The 22,926-nt window shown below is 49.4% G+C and overlaps 1 protein-coding gene across 1 annotated transcript in view; it reads left to right on the forward strand.

Moving 5' to 3' along the window:
* The window catches only part of PSMD11 (proteasome 26S subunit, non-ATPase 11), a 996,429-nt gene that overhangs the window by 926,094 nt on the left and 47,409 nt on the right, over nt 1-22,926 (forward strand). The window lies entirely within an intron of this gene.

A 22,926-nucleotide genomic window follows, 5' to 3' on the forward strand; every position in this document is an offset into this window, starting at 1 on the left:
GGCTTGAGCCGCTAATTTCTTAATCTTTGCATATAGTTCCAGTTGCATGGCGGTCTCTTGCCTTGAACTGTCCATGGTCACTCCAAGATATTTAAAATCCAGCAAAGTTGCTGGGGGGGTCTCTAAGGTAGAGGGAATTGGCACATTTCTGAGAATTCTCCCTAGCAGGCGCGTTAGGCAAGATTGTATGCAGTACCCTTTGGGTGCACTACAACAACCCTGACCACCTGGCAATAGGAACCCAACCTTTGGTATAAGTCTGTACTACACAGGTTGGTAGCGTGTTGAGCAGTCAGGCTTATCGCAAGAGGGTTCATTGTGAGCTGTATTGAAGTTACAGATTCACAGTGACAAGTATTCAAATAAACTCTTACACACAAGGTTTCTTGATTAAACAATTTTTAATTTATTTAACAGTCAGGGTAAGCCTTCTTCAGAAGGGGACTATATAACAGTAACACACAAATACACTCCAAATTCCACACTCTAAATATTTCTTAACCAGTAAGTACACTTTTGGGATGACACACAGACACTTCCTACACCCTCAGGTGACTTTAGTAAGTAGGACACTGTGGACATTCATATACCACTGTTGCATTTAGAATCAGACTTAAGAGTTTTGCAAAGGAAACGGTTATTAGAACAGAACAAGAGATCACGCATATTCTGAAGCAGGTAAGTACTTTTGGTAACCCCCAATGCAAAGTTAGTTAACCCCTTCCTGGAAGGATGATAAAACACAATGTCAGAGGGCATAAGTCATTCAGTGAGCCAGGCTAGGCCAAAGTCAATTGGAAAAAGTTAAGTTCTCTTAGACTGTACATTACCTTTCGGTTGAAGAAAAAGGGCCACAGATGACTTGAGTTCCTGTGCAGCTCTGCAGATCCTGGTGTTCCTGGGCCTCAGTCGTGGGGAAAAGAGGGAGGACGTCTGGGGACTCCTGCACAGTAATGGGACGGTCACCATCCGCAACCGGCAATCTTCAAACAAGTGGCACTTCGGTGTTTCAGCTCCTCGCGTCTACCGCAAATAGCAACACTGCGGTTCCTGGCTGTCGAGATGAACTTTCCTTGCATCTGGGGTTCAGCAGTCTGTTGTGGTGGCTCAGGCTCGGTCAGTCCTGCTTCCTGGGAGTTCGGAGGATCTTCCTGGAGCTCTTGGCCAGCTTAAAAGCAACACAACCAACCTGGTTTTCCTCTCCCTGGCTATTCGGTTCCAGCAGCAACTGCAGTGGAATTTCAACCAGCTCAGAGGATGTCCAGGTGTCTTACTTTGGAGTTGATTGGTCCCACTAACTCAAAGGGGGAAGTCGTCCTTGCAGGGGCTTCTTTGTCAATACGAATTTGGAGTTTCAGCACAGCAGCAGGGCTTAACCGGGCAAACCAACAGTCCAGGAGTTGCAGCAGGCGTCCTCTTCAAGCTCTTTTCCGGATTCCTTCGTCCAGTGGTCGACTCAGCCTTCCAAGCCAAAAAGCCTCCCCTTTTTATGCAGGTTTCTCCCATTCATTGCAGCCTAGCTGTCAGTCACCCTTGAGTTGGTGACTGACAACTCCAAAGTGAACTCGCTTGGACATCCTCTCAAAGCTGGCTGTACTTCTGCTGCTGGAAGTGTCAAGGATAGGAACAGCAAATCGAGTGGATTGCTTTTAAGTCTGACCCTAGCTCTAGGAAGATCCTCCAGACTTCTCAGGACTGGACTGACCAAGCCTGAGCCACCTCCAGAGTGCTGGACCCCAGAAGCAAGGAAAGTCTGAAGTGGTATACTAGAACTGTGTTGCTAATTGCTGTCAGACGTGAGGAGCTGAAACACTGAAGTGCCACTGAATTAAAGTTTGCCCTTTGCTGTCGCCGACTGCCCTTTTGTGCTGCAGGAGTCCCCAGAAGTCCTCCCTCTGGTTCCCACGACTGAGGCCCAGGAACAAAGCGATCTGCAGAGCTGTACCCGAACAGAAGCCAGCTGGAACCATTTCTTCTAACCAAAGGTACTGTAAAGTCTGAGAACTTAACTCTTGTTGTGTAACCTCACTTGTTCTCAGTTGATACCTGGCTTGGTTGCTCCTGTAGAGTTGCTTGCATCTTCTACACCTCAGAAGCCTCCCAACTTGTGGCCCTACTTTGGTTCTACTTTTTCTACAAAGACTTCTAAAACATTGTTCAAGACTTTACTACCTGCAAGACTTGCTTCAGCTCTCCTAGACTTTTGCCCAATTGACATTGGCTGGCCTGGCTGCCTGAATGACTCTTCGCCCCTCTCCCCTCTGAATGTGTTTTTTTCCTTCCTGCCTTCCTGCCTTCCTTCCTTCCTTCCACTTTGCATTGGAACTTACCTGCTTCAGTATATTTGTGTGATCTCTTGTCTTATTCTGAAACCTCTTTACTTTGACACTCATCTCAGTATTGCTCTAAATGTACCAGTGATATATTAATGTCCAGTGTCCTAGCTATTTAAGTCACCCGAGGGTGTAGGCAGTGTCTGTGTGCCATCCCAAATGGTTATTTGCTGATTTAGAGAAACTAAGTGTGTATTTTGGGGTGTATTTGTGTTAGTATTATATTGCCACTTCTGAAGAAGGCTTATTTAAACTGACTGTTACATAAATTAATTGTTTAATCAAGAAACCTTGTGTGTAAGAGTTTATTTGAATACTTGTCACTGTGAATCTGTGTGACTTCAATACAGCTCACAATGAACCCTCTTGCGATAAGCCTGACTGCTCAACACGCTACCAACCTGTGTCGTACAGACTTATACCAAAGGTTGGGTTCCTATTGCCAGGTGGTCAGGGTTGTTGTAGTGCACCCAAACCTTGAGTTTATTTGGATACTTGTCACTGTGAATTTCTGTGTAACCACCCTAATGCTCACATTGACCCCTCTCGAGATGAGCCTGGTTGCTCAGCCACACTACCTACCTGTGTAGTACACACTTACACCAAAGGTTGGGTTCCTATCACCGGGTGGTCATGGTTGTTGTAGTGCACCCAAAGGGTACTGCACCAAATCTTGCCTAACAATTGGTCAGCAGTTGCCTGGAAGAAGGAAGTTTTGGCTGCCCCTCGCCAGGGTCAGCCGCGAAAGTCTTGAACTTTTCCTTTGAATTTGTCTGGCATTGTTTTGCTATAAAAGTGTGCAAAGATTTTCGTTTCACTGTTCCAGGTGTGACTCATTTTTCCTAATGTTCAGCCGCGAAAGTCGCCCCGGGTTGGCCACCTGTACCGTTGCCTAGGGGGGGTTTCACCCCTCCTCGTATGGATCAGGAAGGAGAGCTGGTGGACTCGTCCAATAGCGTTCCAAAAGACACGTATCCCAGGTATCCGTATCCCAGGCGGGCGGATACTTGGGATACGGACCCTGAGGTGGATCCCCCAAGCAGCCTGGCATAGACTTCTCCACCGGATGATGTGGGAGCTTTTCATGCCATGAGTTTGGCCTCACTCAGGAAGAGGAGAGGATAACTGTTTTTTTGTTTTGATCATATGGGGAAGAGGCAGAAGGCGGTCTTCTCTCTCCCCATCTTGGACCACGTGTGGCAGGAAGGGCTTCGCACGATGCGCCGTCCGTTCACAAAGCCTGCAGTGAAGGGCAGCTTCGAGAAAAATGTCAAAGCACCAGAGTTAACGCCGAAGTGCCTCTCATTGCAGCCCACTCCGGAGTTGGTGGTATCAGCGGTAGGAAAGCACGAAGCCAGCATAAATGTGCGACTCCCCAGGACAATGAGGGTGGTAAGCTGGATGCTTTTGGCAAGCAGGTGCTTACGGTGGGGGCAAACTCATTGGCGATCATGGTGCGCTACCACAGAGATGTGGCACATATTGGCTCCGCTGCTGGACCGTCTGCCTGAGCAGCAACGTAAGGAGGCGATGCTTCTGGTTCGTGAGGGGGGGAAGGAAGCCTCCAATTACAGCATTAATATTGCTGTGGACCTGGCAGAATCCAGGTTTAAACAGATTAATAATGGGGTCGTCCTCTGGAGGCAGGCCTGGCTGCGCTGTACTGATTTTCGATCTGAAGTTCAACACGGTGGTGGACATGCCTTGCGAGGGAGGGTAGTTTCGGGGAGAAGATTGTGGAGGCACTAAAGAGCATGAAGGACTCTGATACGGCGAGGCCCCTGGTGACTCTGCAGTGTAGGCGTTTGTTTCGCCCCTTTCACTCATTTCGTGGATCCTCTGGGAAAGGCAGGTTTGTGGGATCTCATGACAAAGGCTACGGTCGCTCCAGCTATTCCTCCCAAGTTGTCGTTCTTTCCAGTCAGCTCAGCGGAACAAGGACTATCAAAGTCAGCGAAAGAGGTTTGTCGTCCTCCGCTAGTTGAGGCTGGCAGTCCAAACCTCAACAAGGACTGCCATATGGTCGGTCAGCTGGGAGGGTGAGTGGTGTTTGAGATGGGTGCTGGATGCAGTCCAATACGGCCACTTGTTGGAGTTCCGGTGTCCAGGCTTAGAAACCTCTGGGTATTAAGCTCATTATAAAATAACTGATCATATCATATCCCAACCGTGCAGGTATCCCAGCCGCATCTACGGGTCTTGCGGCAGTAGATCTGTCTGATGCTACATACGGGAGTGATAGAGATGGTCCCGGCGTTGGAGAGGGGGGAAGGAACCTACTCTGTTTTTTGTCATCAAGAAGCCAAACGGCCACCCATTCTAGACCTACAGCCACTGAACAAGAATGTGAAACACCAAAAGTTCAGGATGCTAATGTTGCAGGACGTTATACGGACGGTTCAGCTGGTGGAATTTTTGGCTTCATTGGATCTCGAAGATGCTTATTTTCACATCCTGATGCACCCCAAACATCGCAAGGATCTACGTTTGTGGTCGGCTACGAGCATTACCAGTTCCAGGTTCTCCCCTTTGTCCTAAAGTCGGCGCCCAGAACGTTCACCAAGTGCCTGGCTCCAGTTGCGGCTTACCTCTGCAGGGAAAGACACCATGTTTATCCGTACCTGGACGACTGGTTGGTCAGGGAAGCAACTTGACAGCAGAATCTCAGAGCAGCAATGCTCCTATTAGTGTCTGGGCTTTGCGGTCAACCTCACCAAAACTTGTCTGAGGCCCTCCAGGGACTTTGTTTTTCTAGGGGCATAGTTTCATACACAGCTCAATATGGTGAGGCCATCGGTCGAAAGAATGGAGAAACTGTTATCCATGGCGGCCTCCTTTGGGCCAGGAACATGGGTCATGGTCCCCGTATACACGTCTCTTCTCGGCACCATGGCGTCCTGCATCGCACTCATACCCTATTGTCATCTTTTCATGGGGCCTGTGCAGGAGTTTCTTGCCTCAAGATGGTAACGGGTCCTCTGTTCCTGGTTCGACAAGGTTCTCATCTCCGAGGCGCTGGCAGAGGCCCTGCAGTGGTGGACTCGCTCCAACAACATAGTAAGGGGTATGCCCCGGGTGGATACAGATTTTCAGTACACCATCGTGACGGACGCTTCCCAGGTGAGTTGGGGGGTGCATCTAGACCAGTTTCAGGCCCAAGGCCTGTGGAGCTTTGAGGAGGCTTCATTACACATCAACATTCTGGAGTTGAAGGCAGTATGCTGGGCACTGAATTCTTTTCTGCCCCTCATTCAGGTGTCGGTGGTACGGATTCTGACAGACAACACCACCACAATGTTTTATCTGCGTAAACAGGGAGGCATGCATTCACTGCCCCTGTCCTGGGAGGCTCAAGTGGTCTGGCACTGGGCCATCGCACACATGGTTCGCCTCATGGCTTACTATTTGTCACTGGTTCAAATCGTTTCATCGGATACTCTCAGCAGAGAAACCGCTCAGATGCACGAATGGCAGCTGAAAGACACAGGTGGTGAGGATATTCAAGAAATGGGATGCCAGGCCAGAGAACAAGCAGTTGCGTCTCTTTGCCAGCAGTGTGGCTCATCTGGTCTCGAAGGGGGTCTGGTTCTCATTCCCGTAGACGTGCCTGTTCGTGTACACGTTCCCTCCATTTCCTCTGATCCGGAAAACGTTCAAGATGGTGCGTAAGGTTCCATGCAAGGTTATCCTGGTGGCTCTGTTCTGGGCCAGATAGTCCTGGTTCTCAGATCTTCTTCACCTAGCAGTAAACGATCCTCTTCGTCTTGGGTCAGAGCTGGATCTGCTGTCGCAAGATGGCGGAAAGGTGTGGCATCAGGACACAGGATCCCTCAGCCTTGCAGCGTGGCTCCTGACCAATCCGAATTTGGTCACCTAGAGATTCTGCGGGACTGTTGCTGCATCTTGGCAGCCGCAAGGGAGCCATCTACCAACGTGTCTTACAGTTGAAAGTGGAACAGGTTCTGTGCCTGGTGCTCAACGCAGCCGAACTTGCAACCATTTCAGGTTTTGCTGCAGCAACTTCTGCTGTATCTTCTACTTTTGCCAAAGGGCAGTCGGGGGTGGGGGGGGCGTGCCTGACATTGTCATCGATCAAGGTCCACTTGGCTGCCATCACCAGGATCACGAGGCAGCGCAACTCTACACCTATATTCAATGACAGATTAAGCATTTGTTCAAAGGCCTTTTTAGGATGTCACCCCCCCACCCTCCCCGAAAGTTTTCTCGGGTCTGGAGTCTCAATGTGGTACTCATCCCTCATGAAACCATCATGTTTGAGCCCATGTCCACGACGACATTGAAGTTTCTCATGTGGAAGATCGCTTTTCTAGTGGCCATTTCGTCTGCCAGACGGGTTTCCGAAGGTCGGTCTCTGGTCATCGACCAGCCATATATGTTTCATGAGGGACAAGGTTCTCCTGTCTACGAATCCTCACTTTATTCCTAAGATTCCGTTGAGTTTCTGAAGAATACTATAACCTTGCCCACGTTTTTTCTAAAGGCCACCACTCCAGCAGAGAAAGCGCTTCATTCATTGGATATCAAGAGGGCTTTTTTAAGTTTTATTGGGATAGGACTCAATCCTTCAGGACATAGAGGCAACGATTTGTGGTTTTCGGCCCCTCCAACAGGGGGAAGGTTATTTCGAAGCAAGGCCTTTCCCGTTGTGTGTTCTCTCTGATTTCCTTCTGCCACGAGAAAGCCGGCAAGCCTTTGCAGTCCACTCCCAGGGCCCATTCTACGAGTTCGGCAGCGCTGTGGGCAGCATACCGCTATGTGAGGTTTGCCAAGCAGCGACATGGGCTGTGCTGCATACCTTCACCAGACACTACTGTCTGGGTCAACATGCGGAGGATGTGCAGGTGGGGCGTGCAGTCCTCCAGTGCCTGTTCCACTAAGGTAGTCCCTGCAGCTTCCGAGGTTTTGGTTTTATTAATGTTTTCGGTCATGTTAACTGAATATGGATGTTTTTCTATTGTTGGTTCAGGGGTATTGTTTCCCTGTTCGCACCTCCCAGGTTCTTGTACTGCTGTGTAGTCCATTCACAGCATGTGAATCCATGAAGGGAGTAGTTTCTTACTTGTAACACCATTTCTCCAGTGTTGGTATCTGTTTTGTGGATTCACAAGCGCCCTCGAATCCCAGTGTATGGTATGATATGGCATTTATAACGCACCTACACACAAGTGATTCAAGGCGTGACGAGGCAAGTGATGGTAAACGGAGGGAAGACCAAGACAGCGATCCCACTATGCCAGGTTACACTGAGATCGCGCAAAAGTGCAAGGGGGGTGATAGGGTAGGGGACAGTGCAGTACATAGGATAACAGACGAATAAGGACAATAAATAAAAGTGCGGCTAGCTTGTGGCAAGTTTAAGTGCAGACATCAGGTGTCAAGTGCTAGTAGGGGCTGTAGGGATACAGAACAGTCCCTGAGTGCAATGGTTGCCAGGGGGGCAGGGCAGGTCTGCAACTGGCGGGGAGGGGACATGGGCCCGAGATTAGAGGGTAGCCAGTTAACCAGTGCAGTTTCAGATTCTGCCAGAAGATCAGCAGGGGAGAGGAGGAAAGAAAGCGGAAGCAAAGAGGAAGGTCTTGAAGTGCTTCCAGAACCGGAGATGGTTCTCAAGTTGCAGAGAGGCAGCGAGGCTGTTCCAGAGGGATGCCCCAGCAGAAGAAAGAGATCTATCACTAACTCACTGTTTGGAGAAGCGACGCACCCTGAGGGAGTTGGATGAGCGAAGAGATATGGGGGGAAGATATTTAGGAAGAGAGTTGAAGGTAGTGAGGTCACAGGCCCCTGTATAGACGACTACTCCTCAAATAAGAAAATACAACACCCAAAGAACAATCAATCTACTGTTCAAATTGGGATTCTGTATCAATCAGGAAAACAAAGTTCCATTCCCAGTCAAGGAGAACAATTTCTGGGAGCAATCATAAAGACTTAAGTAGAGCTAGTCTTCCTCTCAAACGAAACAGTAAAAAACATATCTGGCATCTCATTAGTAACCGGTTGCCAGATAACCATACATAAGGCAATGAGCCTGCTTGGGATGATGGCTCATGCATCTACCTAGTTCCCCATGCGCAACTGCGTGCGATGCAGGAGTGGTTATCAAAACAATGGTCCCAGACAAGCAGTCATTGGAACTATCTAGTGGTTGTTTCGCCAACCTAGGAATAAGCTCTTAGCTGGTGGTCCCAGAACAACTTGCTAAAATGAAAACCTTTTCACAATGCACCAGTAGAAGCAATCCTAACAGACTCTCTACCCTGAGTGGGTGAGCCCATTACCTTCAGCACACAGCACGTGGACAAACTACGGCCCAAAACCACACAAACCTTCTAGGACTCCAAGCAGTACTTAAAGCACTGCAAGCCTTTCAGCAACATCTAGTAGGCCAGACAGTGCAAGCCCTCACAGACAGCACCACTGCCATGTTTTATTTAAACAAGCAGGAAGGGACAGTCTGTCCAGGTTATCCCAAAAGATTTGGAAGTGGACACTCAAGCGGAACATGTTCATAGTCTTTCAACATGTTCCAGGGTAACTCTGTGCTCTTGCAGACACTCTAAGCAGTAGTCTTCTACCTGAGTAACACAAGTGGCAAATTCACAAGGATATTTTAAACAATATCTTCACCCAGTGTGGTGCTTACACCTCTAGATTTGTTCACACAAACCTAAACCCACAATGCCCAGACTTTGCATCCAGGTTTCCCCAACCAGGGTCCAAGGGAAACGCCCTGTGGGTCAGTGGTACATAGAAATGTGCTTATGCTTTCCACCGATTCCACTCCTCAACAGGCTAGTGCACAAGAAGCACTAGGAACAAGTCACTCTAGTCTTAATTGCTCCAATTTGGGCACGACAACCATGACTTCCACATCTACTCAAACTAGCAATGTGCAAACCGATCAAAATTTCATGCCCCTTCAACATGCTGCCCCAGCAGGAGGGGACAACACTCCATCCACACCTTCAAACTATGAACTTGGCAGCTTAGCTCCTGAAGTAATAGTTTGGGCACTTAAACCTTCCACAAAAGTGTATGAATATCCTCAAGGAAGCACGGAAACCCAACACCTGATACTGCAACTGTAACAAATCAAAAACATTTGTTGTCTGGTGCAGATCACAAAACATAAATCCAATTGAATGTTCACCATCTAACGTTCTTCACTAAATGCTTTACCCACTAGACTCTGGTTTAGTATTTAATTCCATCAAGGTACACCTGGCGACTGTCAGCTTACACTACATCCCAGAGCAAGTTGTCATGGTGGAAGGTACCAGTTATCAAAGTATTCATGGAGGGAGTAAAGAAACAATACCCTCCTATCTCTAACCCTCCACCTAGCTGGGACCTTAACATTGTCCTCACAAAGCTCATGGGTCCCCCTTTGAGCCTATGCAGCAAGCCAGCCGAAAACACTTACACAACTGCCTTTCTAGTAGCTATCCACTACGAGCCAGTGAACTACAGACACTCTCAGTATGTTAGGCAAAGTTTATATGCAGTACCCTATGGGACCACTACACACAACTCCGACCACAGGTATAGGCAACCCAACCTTTGGTATACGCTTGTACTGCACAGTTTTGGTAGTGTGTTGAATATCCAGGCTGATCTCAAGAGGGGTAAATGTGAGCTGTAGTGGAGGTACACAGATTTACAGTTACAGGTATTCAAATAAACTCTTGCACTCAAGGTTTCTTGCATAAACAATTATTAATTTATCAGTCAGTTATAAAGCCTTCTTCAGAAGGGAGAAATATGCTAGTAACACACAAATACACTTCAATCCTGTACACTCTTAGTTCCTAAATCAGTAAAGACCCTTTTGGGATGGCCCACAGACAGAACCTACACCCACAGGTGACTTCAATAACTAGGGTTCTAGGGACATTAATATCTTAGTGGTGGCATTTAGAATACTTTTAGAGATTGGTAAAAGGCTTAAGTTATTAGAACAAGAGACCACACATATTCTCAAGCAGGCAAATACTTTTGGATCCTCCAAGAAGAGTCCTACAATTCAATAGGCTAAGCCAAAGTCAATGGGCAAAAGTCTTGTATAGGATGAAGCACTTCCGGTAAGTAAATGTAAAAGTCTTTGCACAAGTTCTTAGGAGTCTTTGATGAAAAGAATCAAATATAGGGTAACATGCTGATTAGACTTGCGAGTTGAAGATTCAAGCAACTCTACAGTAAGAGTTAAATTCTCTTAACTTGTTTTACAGTACCTTAGAAATGAAGAAAAGATGCAGCTGCTGACTTCTGTTCCTGTGCACCTCTGCAGATCTCACTGTTCCTGGTCCTCAGTCGTGGGGACAAGAGGGAGGACGTCGGGGGGGGGCATTTTAACTCCTTACTCTTGAGTTGATTGGTCCCACCAACTCAAAGGGAGAAGTCCTTGCAGGGGCTTCTGTTTATGCAAACTTGGAAAGTAGTCACTGCAGCAGGGCTTCACCGGGCAAACCAACGGTCCGGGAGTTGCAGCAGGCGTCCTCTTCAAGCTCTTATTTGGTTCCTTCGTCCAGTGGTCAACTCTGCCTTCCAAGCCAAAGGACTCGCCTTTTATTCAGTTCTCTACCATTCATTGTAGCCTAGCTGTCACTCACCCAGCAGGTTGGCTGTCATTGCCGGACAGTCAGCCGGCCAATCACTACAGAGTGCATTTAGGTCTCCTAGCACGGGGAGTTTGTCACCTCTCTCACTTCCTGCCTAACCCAGACACTCTGGAGCCAGAGGCGGGTTTCACTCGTGAATCCCATCAAAGGTCAAATGAACAAAAAGACCAAACCTGGCTTGACGCGCAGAGTATTTTAGTATTTTTTAGTATTTTATTTATTTCTATAGCGCACCAGGCCCAGGGGCAACCGGGCGCTTAACTTAGTTACAACAAGATGAAGGCATGACAAGGCATGTGACAGAGTATTACAGGAGTATTACAAGAAGATTTACAAAATTTACAAAGTATACATTCAAGCGCATATAGATAAGGCAGTGATATACAGGATAGTTAATAATGGATGCAGAGTAGGTCAAAGTGCAAGTAGGGCAGTAAGCTGGTGTTAGCTGTCTTGGGAGGATAGCCAAGCTTTGGTAAGGTGTTTGAATTTCAGGAAGGAAGGTTCTGCTCTAAGGTCATTGGGGAGTGAATTCCAAAGTTTGGCTGCCAGGATGGGGAAGCTGGTTCCACCTGATCTTTGGAGATTAAAAAACGCGGGATGACAAGGCAGTTGGCTTGGGCCGCTCTGCGAGGTCTGGTGGAATTGTGGAAAGAGAATCTGTTTGCCAGGTAACGAGGGGCTTGGTTGTGGAGGCATTTGTGTGTGAGAGCCAGGGACTTCAAGGAGATGCGATGTGGGATAGAGAGCCAGTGCAGGTTGCGCCTGGTGTCAGATATATGCTGGCGCCTAGGAATGTTAAGGGCCGCTCTGATCGCATTGTTTTGGACAATTTGTAGCTTGTTTAAGTTGCGGAGATTAGTACCTAGGTAGAGGGCATTACAGTAGTCGACCTTGGATAGGACGAGGGTCCTGGCCAAGGTTACGCAGTTGGCAGTGGTTAGGAACGGGCGACAGGCGGTGATGAGCTTGCAAGTATACGCTGCTGCAGATGAGACTGCGTTGGACTGTCTAGTCAAGGATAGGGTTGAGTCGATGTAAATCCCTAAGGTTTTCGTGTCCTTGGCAATAGGGATGGTGTTCCCATCAATGGTGAAAGACTTGAAAGCAGGGTCAAGTTTAGTGAGTTTTTGTGGTGAACCAAGAATGAGGAGCTCTGTCTTTTCATCGTTTAGGCAGAGGCCGTGTTGGGCCATCCACGCTTGGATGACCTGGTAGATGGCGTTGATGGCACGGGAGTCAGTTGTGTAGTCTCCTGTGATGGGGATTAGTATCTGTGTGTCGTCAGCGTAATTGGTATACGTGACGCCCAGATGGTCCAGAATATCGAAAAGGGGTTTGGTAAACACGTTATATAACGTGGGCGAGACACAAGACCCTTGAGGCACACCACAAGAGACCGGAGCGGGTGGTGCGGCCGCAAGTGGGGAAAACACGCGCATAGATCTATTATCCAGGAAGGATCTGATCCAAGTAGAGGCATTTTCTGAGAAATGTGCGGCTGATTTGAGGTGATGGCAGAGAATTTTGTGATTGACAAGATCAAAAGCAGCAGAGAGGTCCAGGAGAAGTAATAACGCCAGTTTGCCTTTGTCTTTGAGCTCTTCAATCTGCGTTTTTAAATCGATAAGGGCGGTCTCAGTGCCATGGCGAGGCCGGAACCCTGATTGCCTGAGTCCCAGAAGTTTATTTGATTCAAGATATTCCTGAATTTGTAGGTAGGCCGCGCGGTCAAGGATTTTTAGTAAAAAAGGTACAGTGGTAATTGGTCTGTAGTTAGTGGGTATGCTGGGATCCAGGGTAGGTTTTTTCAGAAGCGGGATGACCCACGCATCCTTAAGATTGTCCGGTACAATCCCAGAGCTGAAGGAGGAGTTGATGAGCGTAGTGATGAATGGTGCTAGGTCGTGAGCTGCTTCCTTAATAATAGGTGCAGGACAAAGGTCACCCTGACAATTGGAAGGTTTAAGGCTAGTGATGATCTTTTCCACTTCGAGAATGGAGAGTGGAGAGAAGCTAAAAGGAGTCAGAGAGTCTGTGCTAGAGAGGTTTATGGTAGGTATAGGGATCTGTAGAGGGTTGGATTGAAGGCTAGATTGTTTGTTGTTGATTTTAATTTGGAGAGTGGCAATCTTACCTAGGAGAGCTTCTTGGATTTTGGAGCACCAGGTGCTATCTTTGGTACAAGTGTCAGGTGGAGTAGCAGGAGTTTCAAGTTCTTTTAGGATTTTAAACAATTCTTTGGTGTTAGATTTGGCTTGTTCGATACGTTTGTTGTATGTGACTTTTTTTGCCTGGAATATAGCTTCCTTGTAGTTGAGGGTGGCCAGGAGTACGCGTGATTTGTTAGCTGGCGAGTGATTGCTTCTCCAGTGGGATTCTGCAATTCGTTTTTCTTTGCGCAGGGCTCTGAGATGGGGTGTAAACCAAGAGTTTAGGTGGGCTCGAGGTTTAGATTTTCTCAGTTTCGAGGGTGCGATGGTGTCTAAGGCTATAAGCATGGCCTGGTTGAATGTGTCGACCAAGGCCGTAGGGTCAGAGCATGAGGGATCCCGGTCATTGAGAGCTGGAAGGAGGAGGGGGAGGAGTCTATCGCAGGTAATGTTGCGTTTGTTACGAGTGGCCATAGCCGGGGCAATGTTGTGAGGGAGGCTGATAGGTTTGGACTCAATATTGAATGTAATTAAGTTGTGGTCTGTCCAGGCACACTGTTGGTTAGCGGTGATGTTGATGGGACAGTTGAGGGCGGCTAGCCAGTCAAGGGTTCTGCCCTTGTTGTGGGTGGGTTGGTTTAGGAACTGAGTGAATCCAGCATTAGTGAGGATGTTGTCAATAGACGAAGCAGCAGTGTCCTTGGGGCCGTGGAGGCCTAAGTTAAAATCCCCCAGTATCAAGACCTGGGAGATAGCTTTGGTGTTGTGTGTGAAGATGTTAGAGAGGTCCTCCGCGAAGGTGGATAGTGGGCCAGGTGGCCGGTAGAGTAGATGGAAGGTGATAGAATGGTTAGGTGTGACAGCTAGTTTAGCTGTCAGTGCTTCCAGAGTGGAGGCGTGATGTGTGGCTGAGAGGTGGAAGTTCAGAGCGTTTTTGTGGATGATGGCGATGCCACCTCCTTTAGATTGGATGGAATTACGGTCATGTCTGATAATGTTGTAGCCTGGAGGGATAGCGAGGGAGAGAAGAGGACCTGAAGCTGGGTGGAGCCAGGTTTCAGTGATTGCTATAAAGTCGAGGTCAAGGTTGATGATCAAGTCAGCTACTTCTAGGGCGTGAGCCGGGAGTGATCTGGCGTTGATTAGCGCGCCTTTGATATTGTTTAAGTTAGGGGAGTTGGAAGATGGTGGTAGATTAGGTGAAAGTGTAGGTGGTGACAAAGGGAGAGGCAGTTTGATGCGGTGAGCTAAATGATGGGAAGCGTGGGTAAAACGCGAGCCAAGTCTAGCATTTCTCAAGGAGATAGAGCAGGGTAAGTTAGGTGAAGGTCTGGTGGCGAAGTGCTGGATCCAGAGGGCTGGGTTGTTGAGATAGGGGTTGGTGTGGTGAGCGTGGGAAGGCATAGTAGAGGTGTGATGCAAGTAAGAGTGGTAGATAGAGGTGGTGGTAAGGTATAGTGCAGTGCAGCCAAAGTGCAGTATAAGGAGGAGAAGGGAGGGCAGCAGTCTGGTAAGTAGGATACTGAAAGAGTACAGAGGAGAGTTTGCAGTAGTTAGACTGTTGGAGGGGGGCATGTTGACCTAGTAGAGTCTAAGCGCGCGTGGTCTGGTAAGGAACGTGAGGGCGACCATATGACACTTACACAATTGCAGTGGTCCGTAAGCGACCATAAGGCACAACACAATTGCAGTGGTCCGTTGGCGACCATAAGGCACAACACAATTGCAGTGGTCAGTTAGCGACCATAAGGCACAACACAGTTGCAGTGGTCCGTTAGCGACCATAAGGCACAACACAGTTGCAGTGGTCCGTTAGCGACCATAAGGCACAACACAATTGCAGTGGTCCGTTGGCGACCATAAGGCACAACACAATTGCAGTGGTCAGTTAGCGACCATAAGGCACCACACAGTTGCAGTGGTCCGTTAGCGACCATAAGGCACAACACAATTGCAGTGGTCAGTTAGCGACCATAAGGCACAACACAATTGCAGTGGTCAGTTAGCGACCATAAGGCACAACACAGTTGCAGTGGTCCGTTAGCGACCATAAGGCACAACACAATTGCAGTGGTCCGATAGCGAACGAAGGGCACAGCCAAAAATAGCAGTCATGAGGCATAAAGCACTGGGGGCTGAAAATGACTGTACTATTAAGAGGTGGCAGCAGTAACGCATAGAGGCGGCGGAGTTGGAGGCATAAGCGTATGTAGCAAACAGTTATCGAAGGTGAAAGAAACCGAGTTCAAATGTTTATGATTGCGGAGTAGCAGAAGACATACCAGAAAGCACAATAGTGTAGACTGAGGGTATCCCCTCTACTCACAATGGATTAAAGGTCCGAGTAGACACTGGCTCCGAGGCTCCGGAGGCGAACAGGGGGCAAACAGGGGCCTTAGTGCGGGCCTTTGTTGAGAGGCCGGCGTTCCCGCCTGCCGGCGGAGGGGATAATCATGAATGGGGAGGTCAACAGCTGATTCGTGCGGCCAGAGCCTCACTCTGGTGCCGCGATGCGCCCGCCATTGCTGGGCCAGGCGGAAGAAACCGACGAAGTCAGTCGATTCTCAAGAAGCGTTGCGCCTCAGAACTCGACGTACAACTGGAAAACAATAAATGTGCACGATGGGCATACCTGACTGTGATATGAAGGCAACCCTCGCCCTTGAGGGAATTCGATGAGGCAGGGTGATCTGAAGCACGGCCGAACCGTGTGTAGCTGGAGATGCTCCTCGGCTCAGGAGGCTAGTGCTCCCGCCCTCCTCCGTGGTGTGCTGCTGCGGCTGGAACGGTGAGGGCAGAGTTTGTGGCTCCTGTGGCTCCGAACAGGCTCTCAACAGGCCTTTGTATGGCCTTCGTAGGGCCGCCGGCACATCCGCCTGCCGGCGGATGTAATGCACAGGATAAGCGAGGCTTAGCCTCGTTGTGGCGCCGCGATGCGCCCGGCATGCGGGGGTCAGGCAGGAAGTAGGACAAGGCCAGGCAGGCCTTCGTTGCAGCTTACCAGCTGTTGCGGTTTGCAGCGATGGGGAAAGGGCTCCTGCCCTCTTCCCTTGGATGGGGCGACGAAGTGAGGCCGAACAGGCTCTCAACAGGCCTTTGTATGGCCTTCGTAGGGCCGCCGGCACATCCGCCTGCCGGCGGATGTAATGCACAGGATAAGCGAGGCTTAGCCTCGTTGTGGCGCCGCGATGCGCCTGGCATGCGGGGGTCAGGCAGGAAGTAGGACAAGGCCAGGCAGGCCTTCGTTGCAGCTTACCAGCTGTTGCGGTTTGCAGCGATGGGGAAAGGGCTCCTGCCCTCTTCCCTTGGATGGGGCGACGAAGTGAGGCCGAACAGGCTCTCAACAGGTCTTTGTATGGCCTTCGTAGGGCCGCCGGCACATCCGCCTGCCGGCGGATGTAATGCACAGGATAAGCGAGGCTTAGCCTCGTTGTGGCGCCGCGATGCGCCCGGCATGCGGGGGTCAGGCAGGAAGTAGGACAAGGCCAGGCAGGCCTTCGTTGCAGCTTACCAGCTGTTGCGGTTTGCAGCGATGGGGAAAGGGCTCCTGCCCTCTTCCCTTGGATGGGGCGACGAAGTGAGGCCGAACAGGCTCTCAACAGGCCTTTGTATGGCCTTCGTAGGGCCGCCGGCACATCCGCCTGCCGGCGGATGTAATGCACAGGATAAGCGAGGCTTAGCCTCGTTGTGGCGCCGCGATGCGCCCGGCATGCGGGGGTCAGGCAGGAAGTAGGACAAGGCCAGGCAGGCCTTCGTTGCAGCTTACCAGCTGTTGCGGTTTGCAGCGATGGGGAAAGGGCTCCTGCCCTCTTCCCTTGGATGGGGCGACGAAGTGAGTAAATCTCGAAGGACCTTTCCACAAAGAAATGGCAAAAAAAGACTGGGTGCCATTTTGACAAAGATGGCTCCCGTGGTTGCTTTACAGCAGCTGTGAACAAAGTCTGCTGAAAATGCACACCATGGTAGTTTAAACGAAAACACTGCCACCAGCCATTAAATGAGTAAAGGGTAACATCAAAAATGTTACATGAGGAGCTAGACAAAGATGAATTACGATTGGTAGCATGTCCCACACTTAGAACTGTAAATGACAGCTTGTGGAAACATTTAGATGGAATTATGAATAACTTGTACCACACGTAGATGGACTTGCAAATGGTAACATGTGCCACACTTAGATTGAATTACGATTGAAATGCGAATGTAATGGCTAACATGCCACCCTGTATCCCTATGTACCCTGCTTCCTGTTCCCCCTGTCTTTATGTATCAGCGTGTCACTGCATTCCCTGCCATCCTGTTTACGTGCCTGGTCTTGGGCAATTAAAAAATTACCTTCTCATCACATCTCCATGTTTACTGTCCACTATACACCATCATACAAATAGACAGCTATACCCCTGACTAATTCGGCCTAGCACTCTATTGTAAGATGGTGTGTGCTGGGTCTAGAAAGTTACAATGGTAAGTAAAGTCAATTTCACTTTACTGCTCTGGGAAACAGTAGTTTATCCCAGAGAAGGTAGTTAAACCTTTGGGAAATCTGGAAGACTTCCCTGTGTCACTGCACTGAAGGTGCTGTGTGACACAATGTAAAAGATGATGCCTATGGAGTTTGTCAGACTCCACAACCAAAAGAAACAGAGGTAAAATCCACATTAAAATACATGAGCGAGTGGGGGGAAAGGGTCTCCTTGTCTCCAGGTTAAAAAAATCAAATCCTCGAAATCCAGCAAAGTTGTTGGGGGTCTATAAGGTGGAGGGAATTAGCACATTTCTGAGAATTCTCCCTAACAGAGTACACGACCCTTTCTTTGTCATCCACAAAGACAAGGTGGTTCTTAGATCTGATTCTCAACAAAATTCATATCTAAATTCCATGTTAACCAGTCAATTGAACTACTTCCTTTTTTCCCCAAAAACAATAAAACTCAGCTGAAAGAAGCCTCCTTATCTAGCATGGGGTCTAACATGGATTCACATGCTCATGAATGTTCCCCATCGTCAGGCCAGGAATCCTCAGTAATAGAAAACCGTTTCACTTCTATAAACCAATCACTGAGCTCTGGGTCATTCCGCCCTCTCCCTAAGCACCTCCTCTGGCATATATCTTCAGATTTTTACCACACGTTCAAGTGTTGGGAGTCCTTGTGTTTTGCTCTGTGAGCTTATGTTTCTTGTGCTTTTTCAGTAAAAAGTTGGTTTTCGTTCCTTTTTTTAAAATTTATTTTGTCAAATAGAGCCTGTGTGGTCTTTCGTTCCTTTGACTGGCAAGCAGGGATCCGTTTGTCGATGTCTATCACCCCTCAAGGGAAAGAATCATCGAGTTTTCATCGATTCCAGAAGGCCATTGGACCTAGACCGCCCGCCGGACCATGTTGGAGGACGACAACGGGGGTGCTCTCTTCAGGCTCTGCTCCAGCTGCGGATTGAGCAATGTGTTTGTGGTGAACAAACACTCCCAGTGCCTTTACTGTCTCCAGCCGGATTATAGAGAAGCGGATTGCCAAATTTGCCTGGGATTCACCAAATCCACAGTCAACGATCGACACAGTAGATTGTCACGTGGCTCAACACCAAGGCCTCTATCCCGTGCGGTAAACAGGGGCATGCCTCACCCAGCACCGGACGGTCCGAGGAGCGAGCTTCGAAGTCTTTTGAGGGTGCTCTGTCCGTGGGGGCCCAAAGCGAGGCCAAGCACCGCAAGTCTCATTCTGTCTGGTTTGCGGCACAAGCGGGTCCCGTGACGAGCAGGGCATGCTCATCGTCACCATCTGGATCCATCTCAAGCCATCGCTCCAGCTCCTTCTCGAAGAGAAAGTCTGCTAACCCCGGGAAACTGCAGGAGAAGCCTTACCCCTGAAGGCCCAGGTAGTCCAGGAGAAGTCATTCTCCACAATCGAGCTGGTGTCAGCCACCCTCTCGAAGGCAAAAGGGGCAGACCCGGTCCAGGGGGCCCCTGCGACTGCGAGAGTGGCCCTTCCTCCCTGGCGGGAGTCTTCGGCCAAGCCAGTGTAGTTCAACACTAAGAAAGGGATGCCAGCCTGGAGCCCCGCCCAACCCCTCAGGACACAAAGGGGGGGGGGGGGAGAGCAGTGGAGGCCTCTACCGTGCCCTGGAGCACGGATATTTCTTCTTCGGGCGAAGTGGATAGGGTGTCCGTTCACATGGTCCTGGAGGACGTGGGTAACGAAGGTGGAAATGCTGAGGACGCCATGGAATCATCTAGGGGAACGAAAACGGTGCCAATGACGACATAGGCGCTAGGCCCAGCAAGTCTACTCGCCCCCCCCACCAGCAACGTGTCTGCTGAGAGCTTCTCCACCGAACGATGTGGGATCCTTTCACTCTATGGTCGCCCATGCGTCGGAGCTCTTCCAGCTGACGCCAGAAGAGACCAAGGAGGAGGGTTTCCTTTACTAGTGCCGAGAGGCGAATAGGAAGATCATTCTGGCAGTACCTCTCCTGGACTATGTTTGGGATGAGGACCTGGCTCTGATGAATCCTGCCTCAGCCCCGGCGAAAAGACAGGCTGGAGAAGAAATACTGGGTGCAGGAGTCTGTGCCCAAGTGCCGGCGGCTGCGAGGAAGAAGTCCTTGAATCCATCATCTTTGGCCTCCATTCCCCCGAACAGCGAGGGGAAGAAGTTGGACGCCATCAGTAGAAACCTGATCTACTCGGCTACAACGGCCAGGGTAGCAAATGCTCTCGCGATCCTGGCCAGGTATGACCGGTAGCTAAGTTACAAGATGGCCCTGCTGTTGGAATTTCTCCCCGACGGCAAACTGGTCGAGGCGCTGGAAATTCTCCTTGAGGCCGAGGTGTCATTGGATCATGCCATCACTGTGGCCCTGGACAATCGTTGGCATGGGGTTGCGGCAGATGGGGAACAGTGTCTGCCTCAGTCGTCGTGGCTGGTTGAAAGCCACCAATTTCCGTCAGGAAGTTGACTATTGTCTCAGTTGAAAGTCATGTCCAGGACCATCTCTTTGGGAATGCCATTGAAGAGTCTTTGCAGGCTATCAAGACCGACGGACACAGCCCGGGCCCTAGGCACGCTTCAGCAGCATCAGCCCTCCTTTTGTGCCTCAGGAGAAAAAGCCGGAAAGGTTGTCGAAGGGTTTCGGCGGGGGAATCTTCCTCGTACCGCCAACCCTCCCGTTCCACGACCCAGGAGGCCTACATCGCTCCCCAAGGCCCGAAGCTGGCTGGCGGGCTTTCTCAGCGAGTGGGAGAAAATCTCCACTGACCGATAGGAGTTGGACGCTCTCAGCCACAGACACACTCTAGAGTTCCAGCAGAAGTGTCCGCAGATTTAACGGTGACCCGGCATGAGGAGCAGATCCCACAACTCCTGCAGGAAGTACGGGCCATGCTAAGGAAAGGGGCGGTGGAGCTGGTTCTGAAATGACTTCGGGGCTCTGGAGTCTACTCAATATACTTCTTACTAAGAAAAAAGACTGTGTGTTAGAGGGCCCATTCTTGACCTGTGACTTCTAAACAAGTTCCTCAAGTCCCAACATTTCAGGATGGTCCCGTTGCAACATGTGCTCTGCCAACTGGAGGAAGGGGAGTTCCTGACGTCGCTGGATCTGGAGGATGCTTATTTCTACGTCCCCAATCACAAGAAGCATCAATAAGCATCAGAAGTTCCTGCGCTTCGTCGTACAGAGAAAGCACTACCAATTCAAGGCCCTCCCTTTCGGACTGAAGTCGGCGCCCAGGGTGTTCACAAAGTGCCTGGCACCAGTGGCGCCCCAGCTACGTCTGCAAGGGATACATGTGTACCTGTACCTCGACGACTGGCTCATCTGGGCCAAGTCAAGGGACATTGTTGTCGAGCAGACAGATGGGACCGTCCGGCTGCTGATGGATCTGGGATTCTTGGTTGACTAACCAAAGTCCTGCTTGATTCCATGGCAGAACGCGCTGTTCCTGGGGTCCAGGCTCAACAGTCTCCTGCCTTTGCCCCCCCCCCCCCCGAAGACAGAATAGCGGCCATTTTGGGCAAGGTGCAACGGCTATTGGCACTGAAGATCGACACGGTGAGGACCATGAGGATCTGGTAGGTCTGGAAGAGCTTTGTCTGGTGAATTTATCAGATAAATAGCGAGGGGCTGTCTGGGAGAGGCATTTGTGTGTGATGAGTGATCGTAACTTGATTCGGTCACAGAGAGGGAGCCAGTGAACTTCCTTTCTAATGGTTGAAATGTGGGCCTTGCGAGGGAGATTAAAGGAATGGTTCTTTTGGTCTTTTTGTGTGGCTACTGGGATTTCCGAATCCGAATCCTCGACACTGTATAGACTTAGATTCATCAGGTCTATTGGTAATAGGATGGGTTCTACCTGAATAGATCTACAGGAGTTTGAGGCCGTTAATTTTTTAGCAACTTGTTGCTTTGACTGCACGGGGTCCTTTCACAAGCCCTGAGTTGCCCTTCAGTTCCCTTGGTAAGCAACTTTGCCTTGGTACCAGTTTTTTCGTAGGCTCCGTTTGGGACGGTGCTTTCTGCGAAAAGATATCAAATGTTGGAAAAATGTGGTCAGATGTAAACGTAAAGATTGCCGAAGCAGGTTTCGTCTTTGAACTTTCGTTTTCATTCAATTTTGACTCTGATTTTCTTCATTTTTGCCCCTGATCTGTGCTGTTTTCGCCCTCCTGTGGTGAAAGAGGAGCAGGGGTAATAATGGAATGCAGGTCAACTTTTTGAGATCTTGCTGGTGCTGTAGGAATGCGGACTAGGTCATCATTTGCTTCATTTGATGTACTAGGGGGGGTGACTCCCGCAACCATCTCAGTTTGAGTTTGATAGGATCTTGTTGCATGAGCCTCTACTTCTCTCCCAGGGATGTCTTTGCTATTATTCCCCTGGCTTAACCTTTCTTGCGCGTCCACATTAGAGTGCTTCTCCTTAGTAGTCACAAAGCCTTCCAAGAAAAGTATTTTTGAGTACATCATGGTGATCAGTGCATTTTGATCTTTTATTGCATTGTTCAGAGATTCATATAACTTTCCAAAAGGTGACCATGCTATTGTGACTGTTGATAGAATGGTCATCGCATCCAACTTCTTTTGAGGAGAGTCTTGCATTTGTTTGCTGGCGGCCTCGCTCGTCCGTCTATTAGGTATAGGTGACCTTGCCCTTAGATCTTTGGTGTTTGTTGGTTTGTCAACGTATTTCTTATCTATAGTAGAGTGCAAAGGGCTGGTTCTCCAGAGGTTGCTTGGTAGGAGCTATGCTACTACTTTTCCCTTTGTCTCTCTTCGGAGTCTCTCTACCTTTGCCGAGTTCCCCCGGATCTTTTATGTTATTGGGTTGAAATACCTGTTCCTCTTGTGTTTTTTCTTTTCCCTTGGCAGGATCAATTTGGTCGAGTGGGCGTGTTCTATGTGCTAGTAGCACTTCCTCAGGTTGATGGATCCTCGCTTTCTGCGTGTTTGGAAGGGGCGCTGGGGATTTTGGTAAAGGGTCCGGGTGTACGCTTGGCTCAACTGCGCTGGATTGGGTAGACTTAGCTTTATCTTCCCCCGTAGTGAGTGCCTCTAATCGGCCCTTGTCTGGGGCAATTTCTGCTATTTTTTTGTTGCGTGCCTCCTCTAGATTTTTTTGTTGGATGGTAGATTCCTTTCTGGCCACCGGAATTGGGGGAATAATTATCTCAGACAGTTGTAAGGCTGTATCTTCTACAATCGCCAGCAATTCCACGTCCGAGATGTCATGGTGTATAGAGCCATCTTGGCGTCCTTTCCTGCCAAAGTACTCCTTTATGGTATTCACGGAGTTGGCGGGATTGGAGAT

Source organism: Ambystoma mexicanum, chromosome 13 (genome assembly GCF_040938575.1).
Source record: "Ambystoma mexicanum isolate Mex_15411 chromosome 13, UKY_AmexF1_1, whole genome shotgun sequence".
Lineage (NCBI taxonomy): Eukaryota > Metazoa > Chordata > Amphibia > Caudata > Ambystomatidae > Ambystoma > Ambystoma mexicanum.